Raw genomic sequence first — 21,506 nt, forward strand, 5'->3', positions numbered from 1 at the left:
CTAGCACTCGAGACAATATATATATATATATATATATATATATATATATATATATATATATATATATATATATATATAAAAGTAATAGTAAATAGAAATAAAATAATTTGTACAAGAAACTTTTCACAACAAGGTCTGTGGATTATCTTGAGCAACCAGGTCATGATGTCTGCAAAGAGACATTGCTGTTGCGTTTGTTTGTTTGTTGGCGCTTTGAGAACCACCAGACGAAAGAAGGCAGACATCTCGCAGACAGAATATCTCCAACGCTGAGCAACTCACACCAAAACAATCTAGACTGATAAATAGCACTACGGGTAAGAGGAAAAATATGTATTTTTGATTTTGGGGGGAACTGTCCCTTTAAGGAGCTGGGATAAAGTCTTAATGATGGAAACACTCTTCTAACGGTGGAAATATAAAAACCATGTCATCCAAGTTATTCATAGAATATCTGTCCATTGATCACCTGATGTCAGACATACATAATGTGCTTAAATGATAGGCTTCAGTTTGCGACCCTAGCAACGGTTAATGTGCTGTACTACCTGCAGTCAGAAGTGCTTCTGTGACAAAACACCTACCTGACATCTTGCAATGTTGCTAGGAGACTTTATGTCCAGGCAAATGGAAGACTAATAGGCACTGAATTATTCAGTGTCAGTACTTGAGGTGATGCTGTTAAGAAAGGTTATATCAGCATGGAAGGCCCTTTTCTTCCCGAGACCTTTGCAAGCGTAAAACCGGGCCGCATCACGGGAAGTTCAGGTGGATCCATTTATGCATCGTATTTCCTCACATTAATCCTTTGCTGTGCTCGGTGAAGGGCATGCAGTCAGAAGGGCTTCTGTGTGTTTTCTCTGCTTTCTTTCTCTTTTCCAGACCGCTGCTCAAGCTGCTCAAGCTGCTCAAGCTGCTCAAGCTACGTACTGTATGTGCGTGGAGCCTTGCAATGCAGTGGCACAAATTACCTGCAGCAGACCTCATACAGTACGAGGGCACATGCATTTATTTCACTCCTTTCTACGGAGCCAAATATACAGAGACATACAATTTAGATCTGTCGTCTCTTGCTATCTGCTGTTTTCTCATGGATAAACAATACAGAATTTCAGTGAGAGGTAAGCTCTCGCCTGCACAGAAGAAAAGGCTGGTTTCCCATGGACATGAGAAATGTGTACATCTCCAGCATTAGAAATAGATAATTGCAAACCTCCTATTGATGTCTGCAGCAGGCATGGCGCTTTAGTCTGTAATTCTTAGAACTAACTGTAACAGTATTGGTTGGGAGACGGCACTTTCTGCTGTTTCTATTACTAAGAGGAAACTGCTTGTAGCATTTTTCAGAGAAATAACAGAATGACTTGTTGAGAAATACCGCTGAAGGGCTTCTTTGAGGTTCAGTCTGTAAGCCAGTATGTTCACTCAGCTACATTGTGCACATACAAATAAGTGGTGAAGGTGAAAGTACAGTGTATTCGTTGAAGCCATATGGTAGCCCGCCATTACTATAATGCAAATAATATAGCTAAAACAATTGAGTGTCTCAACACTTTTCTTTTGTCCTCCCACAGCACTTCTATTGCATCAGTGACAAACATGTATTTCAACAAGTCAAACTCAACAGCTTAATTTATTTACTCCAAAAGACACATCATGTCACAAAAAAAGATAAATAAATGATACATGTTTATCTATACTCAGTTAAAAAATGAGACCTTATGAAAACATAGAAGTAAAAATGAATTAGAAATGTATAAAGGATACTGGGGGACATGTTCGGAAGTTATTTTTTTTCCCCACCTGACACTGAAAACTTGGTACCAGCGGTAGAAATATGGAATATACCATGTAGCCTTAACCCCTGACTATTTTTATTTTAGGAATTGCTAAATACTATTTCTTAATACAAGGAAATCCTATTTGCGATGGTGGCAGTTGACATGAGATTTCTACCTGCTGCCAACATTCACCGTGTATTTGGCAGGGGGCAGGTGCTAATTTCATTCCTTGCTGGGGGACCACAATAGACCTTTTATTTGTTTTAGTATTTTAGATTTAGGGCCACCACTCAGCACGTGCCCTGGATATTATGTCTTCCCTTTCCAATAATAAGTGATTAACATCAGTGTTGGGTAACCATGACAATAGATTTTAAAGGGTTTGCAAATGCCAGCTAACGCATACAAATGATTTACTTCTGTGCTTGTTGGTGCACTGTAGCCGATATTAGATCTGTTCCTGGGGAAGATTGAGTGCTGAGAAACTGAATTTTACATTGTGTTTTGAGTTGTTCAAAATGGCTACTTCTAGTCGGCTGTATGTTGAATAATCAGACACAATTACACAAAACAAATGACGTCATCGCTGAGACAGTTGGCACATTTTGACATTTTGTGGCACCTATTGGATTTTGCAGGAAATCCGCAGCCAAAAGACAAAAAACAAAAGACAATAAAATGGCTGCTGTTGAACCAGCACGAACATAAACCATTCAGAGTCTCCGGCTTTGGCAAAATCCTCTTTGTGGCGGAAAAAGAAACCGGTGCACTGACAATATGATACGCAACAAAACATAAGCTAGAAATCGCTGCTAAAGTATCAATTAAACAATGAATAACTGTTATGTTTAAAATGCAATTTCAATGTTGGCAGAATTTCCTCTGGCTTTTAGTGTAATGCTTTTCGGAGAACCTTCAAAACCGCTTTTATTCATAGATTCATTTCCATTCTTCCAAAAATACCCCAGTTATTGTCTAACTAGACTACACCTCTGCAACCAAAGCCAGATCCTTCCTGACTGCACCATAAACAGATGATTTGCTATGCTGATCTCAGTCTGCATACAGCACAAGTGGATCATTGCTATTTAGACATAGTTTTCCCTCACACAAAATACCAACATCTTCCCATCTGCTAGAAGGCAACAAAGACAAACTAAATGTGGCAGTGTAAGTCGGGAGAAGTTTCAAAAACAAAAAGAACAACAAGAACCAAAATCATCTCAATGAATGTGTGTGATGATAGTTTACCTCTTGACCTTTGCGACCTGCGTATATAGTGTACAGCTTGAGAAAGGTACAGAGTGTGTCGCAGCCTCTGTCACCAATTCTTCCCTCGAGGGCCGGTGGCTGCGGCAAATCTTAAAGTGTCTGCCTCAAATCGAGCGGTCCGGGTGACGGATTGCCTCCGGCATGATGTATGGCTGCTGCTTTATTCCCACGGACTCGCATGGGTTGTGTTTGGTCAAGTGACCTCCGCTTCCTGTGCATCCCATCGAGTCCTTGCAGCCCCTATCTGCTGTCTGGGTGTAAATATGATCTATGGTAGTACATGGCATGCACTGAGTGATGGCCCTCATTGTCTGTGGGACGGAAATCAGATTCTACTAGGTTTGTCCCAGCAGCCTTTGCACTGTAAACTCCTCCGTAGAGGTAGGATTCACTTGCTTTACATTTGTTTAGTGGGATTCAGTGTTTGCATCTTTAAGTTAGCACAAAAATAATGCCTTATTTGCATATTGAAACACAATATTTCAGAGATTTTGTAACACGAAAATTAATTTTCTTAATGTAAGTTATCAACTGGGGAAGTGTCATGTTGATATCTATTAAATATGTTAAAATGTTTACCCTATTGTTATTGTGGTGTTTTGTAAAAATGTCTGTAATGTTGCATTCAATATCTTTAAAGGTTGTTTCCTCACACTCCACTTCAGTAGCACTTACATACACCAAACTTTCCAGTGTCGTTGCTGTCTATATTCTAAAGGTTTTTGTCTGTTAGAAAACAGATAGAGACATTTGCTTTGACCTTTTATTGTGACCAAACCTATAATCATCCAGCCTGAGTAATACTGGAGTCAAATGTGTGTTTTCTCAGAATACCGCACCTTTAAATAATGGGTCACTAAACTTCCATAGAGAGAGGTGCCAGGCGCTGACACAATACATTTTCCCCTGTAATAGCTACTCTGGTAAATACACACACTGAGAAATTAGATTTGGCAGGTCACTCAACTCTCCCCCTGGGGATCTGCAAGTTTGCAAGTGCAATGTTTTCATTTTTATTTATTTTTTTGCTGAAAAATAAACAGTTCACCTCAAATGCTCCAAGTGTTTTGCAGATTCGACCATTTTCCTTTTACCTCACTAGATCTTTTTAAAGTTGTGACAAGAACTGAAAAAAGATATATCTCATCCACTAATCAAAGAGCATGTAAGGGTGGAATTACATTTTCGTCCTTGACTTTTGACCATTTTGAATCTCTACACTCATACTGCACGTAAACAGAGATGAATGAATTAACTTGCCAAAAGCAAAAATAAAATAAAATAAATAAAACTCCTGGAGGATGAATTTTAAATTATAATAATATTTTTTTATCTGACTTTTATCACATCTCTCTGGCTCAGGAATGAATAAAAAAGAAGGAAGGAAATGGAAAGTTTTGAAGCTGAGGTTTCCTTCCCCTAATTTAATGATGGAGAAGCTGCTGCTTCTTTGCTCCACTGCTCAAGTACATTTCAGTGGCATTAGCTCTAACTTTGCCCTGAGCTGTTGGCACCGCTGGAGGATAAAGTCCTGCTCACAGATCATCTAGGGTGTTCATGTATGTCCACTGCAGCTCCCTTGGCAGCAGTGAAGGAAAGGACCCAGTCAGTCAACACTTGCTGCTCTGATTGCTGAGGTGGAGCTCTCTGAACAACATGTCCAATGAGAGAGTGATACAGCATTCCCTTGGAAGATGGTACTGTTAGTCATACTGTGAACATTAGACTGCTGTTGTCAAGACTAAGCTCAAAGGGAAGCTTTGCCATCTGACAAATGCTGTTTACACAATTCCACCTCCATGGTTTCTTTATCCTGTGTAGCAACCGGCAGCAACACTGCTGACATGACAGCAGCGACTGGATTGTCTGTCTGATTAAATATGTTTTTTTCCATTTTGTTATAACTGTAATTAATCGATTCAATCCCTCTGTTATTAAGCCGACTTTTCTTATTTCTAGTTGACATAAGCTGGATGCAAGGGTTGACATTTTTATTGCCTTTTTCAAACCTAGAGCAACTAAAACCTAATAGAGAAAATCCACCGAACCTGAAAATGTAAGCACGGATATACACATTGACATCATTACCTACAAGTCATTACCACAGTTGTCATGATAATCAGCCGCAACAGCGACGCTGGGATTGTTTTCACCTCGTGAGTCTGTGTGTGTCATCACTGCAAACTGTGCTTCTACTGTAGCGGAAACTACCAGACTGTCTGTCTGTCTGTCTGTCTGTCTGTCTGTCTGTCTGTCTGTCTGTCTGTTACAAAGCTTTACAGGTGTGTAGATGAGATCAAAATGAAGTAAGGAAGACAGACACAGTTTGTTAGTTGGTCAATCCACTACTTTAAGTAGTAAACACAATAATGACTTTGTTGATGCTGTGTCTTTTCCCTTAGAGTGGAATACCGGGTGATGTGGATGATTTGTGTGTGAATGACTGACGTACTTGCAATTACTGTCCGCCAACAGTAAAACCAAATAAACATTTTGCCATCTCGCTTCATCAGATTCTGTCTGTCTCCAAAATGAACTTGGCTGAGAGACGACCTCCTGCTTCTTTTCTGGGTACAATAAGAGAAGAGAAGTAAATTATGCAAACTAGTTGGTAATCATTGTGTTTGTGTTTAAGTTCAGTGTCAGTGTTAGGCACATGGTAACAGTCAAAAATATGAAGTTGAGAATGGATGGAAGTTATAAACTTCACAGCCTTTCCTCTAATATCAAAAATAGTGCAGATACTCATGTTGTGACGACGCTCCGGGGCCATTTTCTACATATTTGATCTTTCCAATGATCAAATGTGGACCAAACTTCAAATAAATGAATGGCATCATCTAGATGAAACTAAAGTAACATGATATTCTATCAAACTATTATTGGATGATGCATTGTTCTTTATATGTAAAAACTGCTTTGTTTCAGGCTGAACAGGCATATGTAGGATGTTTCCTTTGTTCATGGGAGAAAAGGAAATGAAAGGAGACACACACACACACACACACACACACACACACACACACACACACACACACACACACACACACACACACACAGCCAATGTGATTTGTGTATAAAGTGGAAGGCATCCTGCTGCTCTGCCAAAATGACATTCTGGCAGGTGTAAAAGTTTGCTCTGCGAGAGCACTCAACGCGGGTTAATTGTACACCTGCTTGGCTATTTTACAGGTGCTATTCATGCTAGCAGAGACTGCAGTGTCCTCCGAGGATCTGTCCTGAGTCTGAAACCACCAAGTTCTGCTCCTGCCAGCATGATTCAAAAGCTCACTGAATAAGCCGTAGAACTGTGCTTCCTACAGAAAGGTGATCTTCATTAACTTCTTCCTCACTTCTGTTGCACTGGCAGGATTCTCAGTATCATTTTGCTCTCCCTAAAATGCAGTGAATAATTAAACTGGCTTGGTGTAATATTGAGTTTGGACTTTCCAGAGACGTATAAATATTTCTGTAACATCTATGGGAACACAAATAGCTGCTGCAGCACTATCAGCTCGAACTTATCTGCTGATTTATCATCTCACTAGTGTTGCTTCATGTGCAAGTGAGACAGAGCTGACCACATACAGGACTGTCTCAGAAAATTAGAATATTGTGATAAAGTTCTTTATTTTCTGTAATGCAATTAAAAAAACAAAAATGTCATGCATTCTGGATTCATTACAAATCAACTGAAATATTGCAAGCCTTTTATTATTTTAATATTGCTGATTATGGCTTACAGCTTAAGAAAACTCAAAAAATTAGAATAGTTCCTCAGACCAAGTAAAAAAAAAGATTTATAACAGCAAAACAAAATCAAACATTTGAAAATGTCCATTAATGCACTCAGTACTTGGTTGGGAATCCTTTTGCACGGATTACTGCATCAATGCGGCGTGGCATGGAGGCAATCAGCCTGTGGCATTGCTGAGGTGTTATGGATGCCCAGGATGCTTCAATAGCGGCCTTTAGCTCATTAGCATTGTTGGGTCTGGTGTCTTTCAGCTTCTTCTTCACAATACCCCACATATTCTCTATGGGGTTCAGGTCAGGGGAATTGGCAGGCCAATCGAGGACAGTAATGCCATGGTCAGTACACCAGTTACTGGTGGTTTTGGCACTGTGGGCAGGTGCCAGATCATGCTGGAAAATGAATTCCTCATCTCCATAGAGCTTTTCAGCAGACGGAAGCATGTAGTGCTCTAAAATCTCTTGGTACACAGCTGCATTTACTCTGGGCTTGATGAAACACAGTGGACCAACACCAGCAGCTGACATGGCTCCCCAAACCATCGCTGACTGTGGGAACTTCACACTGGATTTCAAGCAACTTGGATTTTGCTCCTCTCCAGCCTTTCTCCAGACTCTGGCGCCTTGACTTCCAAATGAAATACAAAACTTGCTTTCGTCTGAAAAGAGGACTTTGGACCACTCTGCAACTGTCCAGTGCTTCTTTTCCATAGCCCAAGTCAGACGCTTCTTCCGTTGTCTTGAGTTCAGAAGTGGCTTGACCATGGGAATACGGCTATTGTAGCCCATTTCCCGGACACGTCTGTGAACAGTGGCTTTTGATACCTGGACTCCAGCTTCAGTCCACTGTCTTTGAAGCTCCCCCAAATTCTGGAAGCGACTCTTCTTCACAATGCTGTTAAGGCTGCGGTCATCTCTCTTGGTTGTGCAGCGTTTCCTGCCACATTTCCCCCTTCCAACAGACTTTTTGTGGATGTGCTTTGAAACTGCACTCTGTGCACAGCTTGCTCTTTGAGAAATTTCTTTTTGTGTCTTACCCTCCTGATGGAGGGTGTCAATGATGGTCCTCTGGACAGCAGTCAGATCAGCAGTCTTCCCCATACTTGTGATTTAGTTTACTGAACCAAGCTGAGTGTTTTTCAAGGCTCAGGAAACCCTTGCAGGTGTTTCGAGTTAATGAGACGATTCAAGTGATTCGTTGAACACCCTACTAGTATACTTTTTCATGATATTCTAATATTTAGAGATAGGATATTTGAGTTTTCTTAAGCTGTAAGCCATAATCAGCAATATTAAAATAATAAAAGGCTTGCAATATTTCAGTTGATTTGTAATGAATCCAGAATGCATGACATTTTTGTTTTTTTAATTGCATTACAGAAAATAAAGAACTTTATCACAATATTCTAATTTTCTGAGACAGTCCTGTACATGTGCTACATGCTAAAAGAGGGCTTTAGTCCAGAAGTTTAGATGGAAGATAATTCATTAGAAGTTGTGCACTGACTGAGCACACTCTCAACATCTTTAATCTCTCAACAAACACCATTCAGGTGCTATCAAACAGCACTGAACAGCCTACTGCATCAGCTCCAACAGAAGATGATGGTTTTCCAATTTAGGCTGCAAAGTGTGGATGGTTTTTCAATTATTATAAAAACATATTTACTTATGTATGTATAATACATACATATTTTGATTCCCTTTAATAATTGGTTTATTTTTGCCAACTTTCTTTTTAATCAATTTATCATTTTGACAATTTATAAAAAGTATAAAGCTGCCTATAATTCAAAAAACAATATAAATGCCTGTGAAAATGTACAACTCCTTAGTCATGATAACACAAATATAATATTATACGTCAGTTCTAGGTTTAAAACATATTGTTTCACTATTTTTATAGGAGAAACATGTAAAACAAAAAAGTCTATTTACATGTTAATGTGAAGTTTAAAACATTTATTTAAAAAAATGTTTTTATGATTTACAGACATGAATGAGACTTTCAACTCATTTTCTCAGCTTGTCTCTACACAATATACCCAGTATAATCACAGATGAATATACGGACTCCAGACTGTAAATTATTGAACATTTATTGAACATTTTCTGGTTCCAGATATACATTCTCCACACCAACTACAACATACAACCAATATTTATATTTATGTTTTTATATATGATTACAATGTAAAGTAATATGTGACAAGTTCCAATTCAGTGCAAGAGTATTATCCGCTGAATGGCTTACCGTAGTGTTCATATGTGTGGCTGCAGGACGTCTTAATTACCGCATGTACAAGTTACAACGTTTATTTTTGGCCCTGTTCAAACGGCTATCTGCTGAATATTGATGGTGCTCTCTGGGTTGCGTACAGGTTAATACGTGTCCTTTCTGATGAATAACTAAGGGATTATGTATAATGCATAAGACTTGCTGTTTCCTGCTTGGGGCTTTGTTCATGTTGGAAGGTGTTGGAAGTCCCCATCAGAAGGAATTATTTTTCTGAATGTCTAATATACTGTTGCTGGAATAAAATACTGGTATATAATAACAGTGGAAACTGCTTATAGTGATCAATTACCTTCATGGATAAAGAAAACCTGAGATAAAATCTACAAATGCTGTTCAAATAATTTGCTTACTAGTTTTCTTACAGTGTTAATTATGGATCTTCCTATTTGCACTACAATAAATGATGTACAACGGGTACTGTGCTGTAATATAGTGTATTTGAAGTGTACACAATGCAGTAATTTAATTCGCACAGTAATTTGAAAAGCAAGACACACAGACTTTGTGGTCATTTTGTGTCTCTCACTGTTTGGTTTGTGTGTCTTTGAATGAAATGTTGCAGGTGAAGGCCCGGTAGGCCTGTTCCGCATCCACGACTGTATATTGAAACAGTCAATAAAATTCAATAAATAGCAAAGCTATTCATTTCATTGCTTTATATGTATGTAATACATGCCAATTAGATGGTAATCTGCATGAGAAATAAAGAAAGAATATATAAACCGCTGATAAACCTGACCCGAACAGACGTGATGACTATAAGAGGGTTCCTCTGCATATTGAATAATTCATAATAATCATGTTTTCATGGTAATTCTATAGCATTTACATTTTTATTTTTATTTGCTGCTTTGAGTTTAAGCAATGGAACTTCTTCTGAGGTTATAGTCATGACACGGATTCCAGCTTTCCATAAACTCCATCCACATCTTTGTGCTGTATGGTATTTACGCTGAAGGCATTTGATGTGAAGCCTACATACAGTATATACAATGATACTCCCACTATCCTGGACAAATTCAAAGTGCATTTCTCAACTGTTTTTAAGGGTACTTTAAGTCAGCACATGCCTCCCTGTCATAGTACTCTACGACAGTCTCATCTCCAGACACTGTTGTGTAAAAAATAAAAACGGTGGCTTGAGAGGCAGACACTGGTGAAATAATGGAGGGAAAATATGAGAATGGCCAGAGGCACTGGATTGTTAGCTGGCTGAGTGAATTTGCTTTGCTGTACTATTTTGCAGACCCCATGGGCACCCTGTCCATGTAAACAGAATATTTATTTAATCGTCTTCTTGGCATGTGGGACTGTTCCAGCTCAAGTAAAATGCTGCACATGGATTTATTTTTTCTCGCAGAACTAGTCCTCGGATAGTGTGTAAAGCTCTCCCTGCTTATTGATTGGTTGGTATATCGATTCAAGGGAGCATGTCAGTGGAAGATGCTGTTGTTAGTTTGTTGATGAAAACATTTTGCTATTCAAGTATTCAACATGAATGAGCAATTTAAAATGTGTTCTTTGTGAATGCTGGGAAAAAAGTGCATTGTGTGTGTGTGTAGGTGTGTGTAGGTGTGTGTGTGTGTGTGTAGGTGTGTGTGTGTGTGTGTGTGTGTGTGTGTGTGTGTGTGTGTGTAGGTGTGTGTGTGTGTGTGTGTGTCTAGGTGTGTGTGTGTGTGTGTGTGTGTGTGTGTGTGTGTGTGTGTGTGTGTGCTTTGTCCTATCTTGTGATGGCACATGTCCTGCCCCATGTTGTGAGTGCTCCCACTGAGCTGTAATAACACACCTCACTGCTGTTTGAAATATTCATGGCCAGGTAAGCCCACTGCTCTGAGTCAGTCACATGGATTCGTTATTATCACCCCCCTCCCCCCTTCTACTCTAGCCCCCCAGGTCACTTTATTCCAGCTGCATCCCACTCACCTCCTAGCTTCTCTCTGCACCTTGCACAGCCACCCAGTGTTGAGCATTAAGCTAACAATGTCACTGCCCCACCCTTCAATGATTTCCTCGCGATGCTTTTCACACCGGGTTTAGCAGGATGTTTGTATTCAATCAGCGTTTCATTTCTTATCAGAGTTTCAACTTTAAGTGGAAATCTGTGAGAACCTATTTGTATTTGATGCATCTTTGTTGCTTAGTTGATCAGTTTTTGAAAAGATTACATTTGATTAATTTGCATTATTATTATTATTATTATTATTATTATTATTATTATTATTATTATTATTATTATTATTATTATTATTATTGTGTCATGCATAACTAATATAGCCAGCCCAAACAGGCTTACAAGACACCATTATTACCATGATAATACTAAACAACCAGACTAAACAAACAAACTAAACAAAGTTATGCAATTTATAAGCATTAATTAAAATAATCATTTCATTGTATCATCGTCAGTGCACTAAAACATTTCTGAATTTCAAACAGACTTTTCATTCAATTTAGATATTCTTAGCATATATAAGTCACGTCATAACTTTCTCTCTCGCCGAAGCCACGGTGCCTGCGTGTTTCGAAAGGGGATGTACTCACACCGGCAACAGGCTCATCGTTCTTTCGCTTCTCTGCTGATAATATATCATATCATATATCCAGCAATGAGCCACAGACCTCTGAGGAAATCAACAAGGCAGGACTAAAAGTCAATCAATCACGGGAAAGGTCATGCCTCCTGGTCACAAGGGTGGGCTCATGTGCTGTCAGTTATAGTTCAGGCTAGCCTGTTTATACAGCCAGTACTGCAGTTTATTCAGGAGGATAGCAGACACCAAAACAGAAAATCAAGTTTATTATTCTGTCTTTTATGGTGAAGGGAAAGGATAAAAGCACGTAAGAGGTACATCAAATAAAAAGTTTGATATTTTCATGCCTGTGTGTTGCAACCTTCTCTTCAGTTTTGACATGTGACTCGAGAAGGAGAGGCTTTTTAGAGAAAAATCTTCCTCTCAGCAAAAAAGTTTTAACTCAGGTTTTAAATCTGGTTGCTGCAATTGGAAGAAAGGCTTTTTCTTTTAATGATGTTTACTTGAATCTTACCATTGTGCCACTGTCAAGAGAACAGTACAAGGAAGGAGCCCAATGGAAGCCAACTCAGTGGCTCTTTATGTCTTGAAAAAGAGGAGAACTACAGAGAAAAGCGGTCCAGATTGTGCTCCTGTTGACTGTTACACAGAGCTGAACATAAGGAGACCATTAAGAATCCAAGTCCTCGCACATTGAAGGAACATTAAAGGAAATAGTGAAGCATAAAATAAATAAATGCAGCTGGCAAAACCAAGTGCACAACCCCACCACACAGAATGAGATATGTTCTACCAAGATGTGACGGAGGGAACTTATCAGAGAGTTCATATTGTGAAGTATACAGCGTTACCAGTGATAAAACTGAAAAATACATACTGATGTTACAGCTGAAAATATAGAGAATACACTGCAATGGTCACCAGCCTTGAGCTATTGCTGTGAAGCTCTTGAGAGGTTTTGTAGTCTTTGATCCAGCAGATAGTTCACATGCAGCAGGATTGACAAAGGTGAGAGTTACGCATCTACAAAGAGAGAGGATCTGGAATACTGAACAACCCTGTGAGAAAAGGCTACAACAGAGCAGGACTGGGAAGTCTTTGTGCAAAAATATGAAATATTGAAGTAGAAGTAGTGGTGAGGATTTGTGGTTGAGTGATTTAATATGTAAAATATGTTTAAAATACAGCTGTCACTCAAACAGCAGCACTTTATAAAATGCTTTGTTAAACTAGCAGCTCCAGTTAAAGATGAAAAATGTAACAGAATGACCATTCATCCTCCTTCTTGACATTTGGTATTTCAGAAACACTTTAGGGAGGTCCTCTATTACCTCCCTGCAGCCTTCATCACACCCTTCAGCAGTGTGCCCTACTGTGCCTCTACAACAAGACATGTGGAGGACTCCTGTGAAACTCCTCGTCTCTCAAGCAATTCCCTTTCACAGCACTTACTGCAGATAGCTATTATTAAAGCATTTCAAGATTGTTCTTCAGAGCAACGTGTCTGCTCTTTCTTGCCGAAATTTCATTTGTATTTTTACTTTATTACAATGACAATTAATCAATTCTCAGATTCTTTTTGTACAAGTTCTTAAAACAAAGTGCTCTGCTGAATCTTACATTTTATTTCAGTCTGTGACTTTCTCTCAAAAAATAAATATTCCATTGTAGTAGCAAGGTCGCAGTGTGACAGATGTAAAGAGTGTGATGATGTTGATAAAAGCAAAAGAGGTGACAAAGTCATTTACAGTACAACAATGTTGATAAGCTGAATATCTTATATACTTAAAACCATTTGCATATTGGCAGGGTTAGGTCACACTGTCAGTTAAATTGTGTGTGTGTGTGTGTGTGTGTGTGTGTGTGTGTGTGTGTGTGTGTGTGTGTGTGTGTGTGTGTGTGTGTGTGTGTGTGTGTGTGTATGAGTCAGAGAGAGTCCTAGAGAAAGAACGGCAGAGCAAGAAGCACATTTTAGCTACAAGGAACAAAAGAAATCAAACTCAGTGGCAATAAAGTAAAATTGCTTTTTGAGCCTTTTCATAAAAATTAAAAAGAGACTCTGTGAACAATGTATTTTTGGGTTCTAATTAAACATGAAAAATTACGTCTAAATGTAATTTAATGGAACTATAAAGGAGTAGCTAGAAAAAGAAAACCCAACAAAAACATTGTCAAAGTCGCCCACTGCCTCCCATTAGAGCAATTGCTAATGCCTTTTGAAGAGAATAACATAACTTCCCTGTCAGTCTGACAGCTGCACAGTGATTGCCTGCTCCTGCTCTCCCAAGGCAGACAGGCACCTTTATGGCTGGAAGTGGAAAACCGCCATTGAATTGAGTGAAGTGAGCTGAGCAGTGGGCAAAGATGAAAGCTGAAGTTAAAAGTGGAACAACTTGCATCTCTCAGCGACTCAGGACCTGCATGGTTAACAGGATGTTGCTGGACTCCAAACACACAGTGCAGGGGAGGTCAGGTGTGCTGTGTGAGGAAGGGAAAGTGTGTGTTCATGTACGGGCGGGGGAGGATTTGTTGTCTTGTGCAGTCACCCGCCTTCATCCACACTTAACTTCTCATTAGGGGCTCGTGTGACATAAGGCAACAACCTGTGACCAAGTAGGCTTGGTATATGGCGGGAGGAGGGGAAGATCGGGGATGGAGGTGGAGCTGTTTGTGTGACTTGTTGTCACTTGTCAGGTACCACGGCCACTAGCCTTGAGATACTAGGCTGTTGTCTGAGAGTGCTTTATCATCTTGATAAATGCAGCCTTGGAGCAGTGCACTATCAGCATGCTCAGGGGCATGAGACACACTCTGACTAATGAAAAGAGAAGGTCAAGGAGAGGGAGGGGTGCACACAGCTTGCGGAAGAGGAGAAATCGTGAACAGAGATGTGGATGTGAAAGTATGGGACGGCATGTCACACACTGCATGAAAGGTTTGTGCGAGGAAATGCTAATTTTCTGTGTGTTCCTGTCATAACATCTTGCATGGCGGCAGTGTGTGCGTGTGTTGCTGTGTAAATGAATGCTCGAGAGTTTGGTAGTATACAAACCCTTCTAGCTGAGCACTCTATTATAGTTATGGACAGAAAACTCCATCTTAACATACGCCTGTGCAAAGGCACACTGTTATCAGGGCGAAATAGAGTTTCTCACTGCTGCAATAATTCCATTCTTTCAAAACGTTCATTGTGCCATATCTGTGCCACTATAGTTTTAATTACATTTGACAAGAGGGGTTATATTCATTTCCCTGTACCTGTTTTACACAAGACTTCTATCTTGAATGTTATTACAGCAGGTGTCGAGAATTTCGAGAGCAGTGTTAATTTCGAGTCATCAAAGTGACAGCAGTGAGCTTGGGAATCCTATTCGGGAGACTATTACCATAGTCTGCTGAATGTACCGGCAGGGCCCCGCATGACTGGGCAGACACTGCTCCCGCCTAGCCGTCAGATAGAAGAAGCGATGATCAGGGGGTTAACAGCTGCTGCTCAGTCTTCGGGGTCACATCCACTCTATTCCCACTGTTGGGACTCAGGCTGAGCGGAGCGAACAAACATCCGCAACCGCTCACACACAGTTTGACGTTGGAGCAAGAAATTGGGCAGCTACAAGAAATGTTTTCCTCCTTCAGACTGTCTATTGTACTCAACACTTAGAAATCTGCCAAGCAGTTTGTGAAATTTATAATTGTAAGTCGAAGGTCAGGTAGAGCTTGTATTCCCCCCCCACCCACCCTTTTCAACTGCAGAAAATGGACGTGCATAGAGAGCTTTGAAAAACTGTCTACTGCGCTGTTGACTTGCTCAAAGGGAGCTCTTTTCTAATACATGGTAATGAGGAGTGTGCAATTAACTGAGTTCTACCAGGAGGATGGGCACAACAAAGGGGGAGGGGGAAGGGGAAGGAAGACAGTACTGTACAATGCTACAACCTGCACGGATATGTTTATGCTACACAGGCATAGGCAAGTTGAGAAGAAACGTGATATTTATAGGGAAACTGGGTCATTGTTCCAGAACACAGAGTGGATAACACAGAAAGAAAAAGCATCAATTAAAGATAACACAAATTCAATATATCTATGGCTCTCCACAGTGGCTTTTAGATTCACATCAGTAAACATGAAATTGTTTATTATTTCCTGTAACAGATCTATTACAGATATTCTCCTGTAATGACAAAATATTCTCAATTGAGGAGCATTAACAGTGTCGCAGACTCAGTAAAAGGTTACAGGTAACACACATGAGTTATGGCAAGAGCATAACCTGATCACAGATATAAGTTGAATTGACGGATTTGGTCAATTATGAATCGCTCACATTACAACTTCTATATGGCATTGTTTTTCACATGCGATAACGCTGTGTTTCTGCTTCTTTATTTAGTTTTTGTGTTTTGAACTCTTTATATATTAAATAATTCATTAAATTTAGCAGTTAGCCATCAATTCTATTGGTCCTGTTGACTGTGTCAAAACTGGACGCAGGTGTAATTACCAGCAATACTCTGATATGTAAGAAACAATGTTAACACGTCACACGTCCATGTCTATAATGCATATTAAACATAGTTATAATGCGTTAAAGTGTTACTGAAACAATATCTTGATACATAATACGGGTACTTGCTTCATTGGGCATCATCAGCATTTTGTCAATGTTGCCAATTAAATATGTAAAAGCCGTGAAGAGACATGTTTTAACCTTGGATTTCCTGCTCCAGCGTAGGTGAGACGCATAAGAATGAACAGAATGAGTCAACTCTGTTTTGGTCTTGTATCAGCCTCCCTTTCCTCATCAGGCATATGGATTATACAATCCATCCTGTTTATCACATTCTCTTTGTTTACAAGTGAGGTTTTACAGATTGGGACAAAAGAGTGTCATTAAAATCAAATCAATTTTTTTTTTCAGATAACACTTGTCAACAACTAAATCAGTCAAACCACTAAAATCAGTATAGCGATGGTTAACATACAGGATATGTGTATTTGTAAGGAAGGAGAGGTGTTCAGCTTTCTCATCTATTATTCTTTCCATGCATTGTTCTGTGAAAGAAGCCTTGGGCTCGTGGTTTAATGAAAAGACACACATCTAGGAACGACACTTACGTCAACTTCCAAAGATTTGTTTATAGCAGTGGTGGGCTGTCAGGGCCAGAAAGGCCTTCTCTGCTGGCCTAAACATCATCAGAATATACATTTAATTTTGATATATGTTTTCCACAAATATGTATTAAATTATTCCCCATAGTCTATTCTCTTCATTTCATAGCTTTCCTTCTGGTTGCGCTGCTTCCAGCCTCAGATCGAGATTTGGAGGGCTGACCTTTATGTTAGAGCTTTTATCCGATCATATTTCAGCCATGATGTGTTGCCAGGGTCCAAGAAATCTGCCCTTAGGCCTTCAGAATCAACAGTGCGGGCGCCTGTCGCTTAAAGTGAACGGAAACAAAACTGTGGCGTTAACCAATCAGATTTCGAGTTGGCGACACCGGGGGGAGCTACCGGGGCGTACGATAACGTCAGCACGTCCACGTCTTTTGATTGGATACACACTATTGAGAGGCAGAGCTATGCAGAGCTAGCAAACTTGAACGAGCTAATTTGTGTAGATTTCTACAAGCTGTTTTTTTTAAACCCACAATGGCTGAAGGAGGAGAAGAGATCGATTTTCAAGAAAAGACATCGTGAGAAGAGAAGGGCCAAACCCGACCCTAGCAAGCCTATCACAGCCGGGAAAAGGGTTTGTCCGCCACTTTCAAATCATTAACTACGAGCGGTACCCCCGGCTCACAGCCTCCGAGAGGCACTGCACATTGTACTGCTGGGAATGCCTGCTATTTACAACTAAATGTTTGTAAATATTAATATAACTCTGTTGTTAAGGTGATGCAACGCCCGGTTATACTGCGTTTCTGTCTAAATGTATAGTTTCTAGAGCCATGGCGTCATAATGATGGTATTAAGAGGGGGAATAATTCAGGTAGGACTGTGTAGGACATCACTGAAGGCCTAGGTGTGACATGCACGGCCCGCCACTGTGTTTGAATAATATCATTATGGGCTTGTGTGTATGTGAAAATATATGAAAACAATCATTTTACCATTGTGTAGAAAGTCTTATTTGTGTCTTTGAACTGTGTTCTGGTGAAGAAAATTGCTTCCGCAATCAAAAAGAAACTCTTCAGCCAACGATCACACAGAGCACGCTTTGTAGGTGGAAAACGTGAAGTGCAACGCACTGCATTTTTTGTTTGTTGTTAAAGACGACCAGATCAGACAGAGCGTTTTTGGCAGTTTGTCGTTTCTCCTTCTTCTAAAAAAATAAGTTGCTAGGCAACCGTCAACTGTGTGCTTATGTTAGCTTAACATGAAGTGTAACATATGGTTGATAGTTTAAAGTTTAAATGAATGAACTATCAAATCTACAGTACCTCACTAACCTCCAGGCTGCTGTTTTCTGCTCAGATGGTAACTATGGTTCGTAAAGTCATATATATGTATATATATGTAAATTCATATAGCTCTGGGTTCCCAGCAACAGTCCCTACAGTAGGCCAGCCTCTCAATGCGTCTGATTCGACAGTTGGAAATAACAGCAATGACGTGTTGCTCTTCTTATTCCTGCAAAAACGCGAGGTGCATTGAGCGGAAAATAACGCGAGGCGATCAGCAACACAAAGGCAGCTAGCAAAATGCTTCACTCGCATTAAAAACAATTACAAAAAGCCGCCCCGAGCTGCTAAGGCCATAATGAGTTGCATCAGAAAAGGACATGAGCTACTGTACTAATTCAGGTTTATGTAATTTTCAACAACACACTGTGATGTTATTCCTCAGTTGTTGTTCCCCTCTTGCAGCTGAGGTCTAATCAGCATAACCTAATGCAATACAAATAGCAGTAAATAACAGTGAACAGACTTTGGGCCACTACTCTAATCGCGATTGTTTGCTGAAAGGGTTCACAGTTCTGCCCTGTGAATGTAATGCACGATGATTAGCTCCGCATGCATTTGTGAGTCCTGTGACTGTGATATTGTTGCCGTCACTGACTGTAATGTGGGCTGTAATTTGTAGGTTGTAATGCTACGTGGGCAGAGACTCATTGATAGCATTTGGCACAGAGCCTTGCTTTGATGAAGCACTTAGCCAAGCCAGTCAATCTGAATATCACAGACAGGGCTCTGAGTCAGTGGGAGCGTGTTTGTTAGCGGAACAGGCCGTGTAATAATCAGTCGGTCCTTACCCATCTAATGAACAGTCATCATAAGATGTTTTTTACATAATCCTGCCATCTAAGATTACCTTAATGCATGTAAAGGCTTGCCGCCGATATGTGCCTCATTACCTTGGTACATTGGTCATTTCATTTCAAGGGTCTGATTTTCATTAACTGCTCTGACCCCTACCCATTAGCAGAATGAGAGCAGAATGAGAGCTCGGCTGAAACCATCTGGCTGCCAACGAGACCTCAGGGCTGCTTTATGGCTCCACCGAGCTTCACTAAAGGGAAAGTTGCACTATTAAAGCCTTTTCTGAGTCAGGCCAGAGGGAGTACGGGAGTGATGCAAGGAGTGTCCCACGCTTGAGGATGTGTGTGTGTGTGTGTGTGTGTGTGTGTGTGTGTGTGTGTGTGTGGGGAGGTGTAGGGAGGGACAGAGAGATAAATTTAGAATGAAAAGAGAGACGTTGGCGCAGTGATAGAGGAGGACAAAGTGAGACAAAGTCAAATAGAACCTGAGAGCAAAGTCAACACGAAAAACAGGAAAGAAGGAGGATTAAGGAGAGAACAAAATGACTCTGAGTACAATGACAATGACATGATATTTCATGAAATACAATTTCTAAAAGGGCAGTGGAGTCTGAAGTGATAGAGGTGTGAAGATAGGTGGTAGATTCATCCATCGATTGACATTAACACATCACACTTATGGCTTATGGTGGGATACTTCATGTACAGACCTCAGAGAGCAGGTGTACAATACAGCCACTTTATTTTTAGAATGAGTGGTCTTGTTTCGAAATAGCATCTGCTTACACATACTTTTTTTCGGTGTCGTCTGACTGTGGTTCTCTTGTAGTGCTTTTTATTCCCCATTCCCAGCCCCATCTCTATTCTCGCCTTCTAATTGCTTTCATTTTGATAATGTTTTGCTCTTTTCTCGCACAACAGACTGCCTGTGAATGCACGTCAAACTGATGTTTCTGCTTATGTTCTGGTGACAGGGGTGTTATACACAGAAAACCATCCTGAGAAATAATATGCTTTGTTGCTTGTTTCTTCCTTTAGACTGTGAACCATTTCTGAATACCACCCATTAGTGTTCATGCATCACTTATGTAGAAGTTAACAGAATGCGGGCACATAGCAATTATTTTACTGCCTCTTCTCATATAACAGGCTACTATGCACTAGTTAACAAAATGGGACGTTATGATAAACATAGTAGATACTATCTACTAATTTGTTTTGATTATTTCGGTGTCATAAGGGCAGTGCATATTTCAAGAAAACTTCTCAGACTATTTCTAAATAATCCCTTTTGTCAAACTCAGACTGGATAATAGTTTAGAGTATTACGGCCAGGCATAAGGGAAACAATGAGAAGGAAAATATACTTCAGGATTTACGTTTATTCTCAACATTTCGACTTTTTTTTCAAAAAGGCATTTCAACTTTATTCTCAACATGCGGACTTTATTCTAGAAAAACAAAAAACTAAATGAATCTTCCTCCTCTGATTTTCTTTCATGCCTGGCTCTCATACACCAACATTATCTTTCACATTTCGACTTTTTTTTAGAAATGCAAAAAAATAAAGGTAATCTCCATTAATTTACTTTATGACTGGCCCTAATACTCTTATGTAGGATAATGAGATTATTAGTGAATAATATTAAAAATCATATAAAAGCATAGTTTGGTTCAACTACTTTGACGGCTAAGAGAATCTGGCTCTAATCTAATGGCTTACCTTACTCTGATTAACGACAAAAACAATGATGCAATACTGTATTGATCTATTCACTTGCTCGGACACCACAGGGAGGTCAGAGGTCAACCACACAACAGCAACCTCTGCAGCTTGTAGGAGCTTGATATCTTGCTCAAGCTTCAGTTTAGTTACTCTCTGCCTACACATGAGACTAAACGCAGGTCTTCCTGAAGGATTTGTTTCAATGTACGTTACATCCTTGTCACAGCTTTGGCTCTTGCTGCTACACTGTATTTATTGGTTATGCTTTACCAGCGGTAGCCAATTTAGGCACCCCACTTTATTCATTAAAGTACAATTCTCCTGAAAACACTGGGCAGACATACATCACTGGAAAATAGATACACCCCTGAGACCTCGAAAAATGATTTTACAAAAAGTGACCTAAGACACTTTGAGCATGGCATGATTATTTCCAGCACCTGAGGATCGTCTCTGCTCAGGGTTCGTCATGCACAGCAGGGTCTGAGCTTTACTGGGAATAAGTCTAAAAATTCCATTCACCTGACTTATGTAGACTAACAACTAGTTAGAATGGTATATGCTAAATGTAGGATCCGAAATGTAAGGCAATGCAATTTAATGGCGGCATGGACAATTGGCATATAAATAAAATCTGAATATTAAGTTATCTGGTTCGATAACAGATTCACTTAAAAACAAATCATGTTTTCATCTGCTAGTCGGAATCTACCATTCTGTCATTCATGGTGATATTGCATATACATGCCTCTCCCCTACACATTTAGACCTTTTGTCCTATTCTGTGTCACGGTGTACTGCACTTTATCACACATGATAAATTATTCACTTTACATTGTGTTTTATATGAAAAGGTGGGCGGAAATCTTAACAGAGAGGA

Source organism: Cottoperca gobio, chromosome 14 (genome assembly GCF_900634415.1).
Source record: "Cottoperca gobio chromosome 14, fCotGob3.1, whole genome shotgun sequence".
In the NCBI taxonomy this organism is placed as follows: domain Eukaryota; kingdom Metazoa; phylum Chordata; class Actinopteri; order Perciformes; family Bovichtidae; genus Cottoperca; species Cottoperca gobio.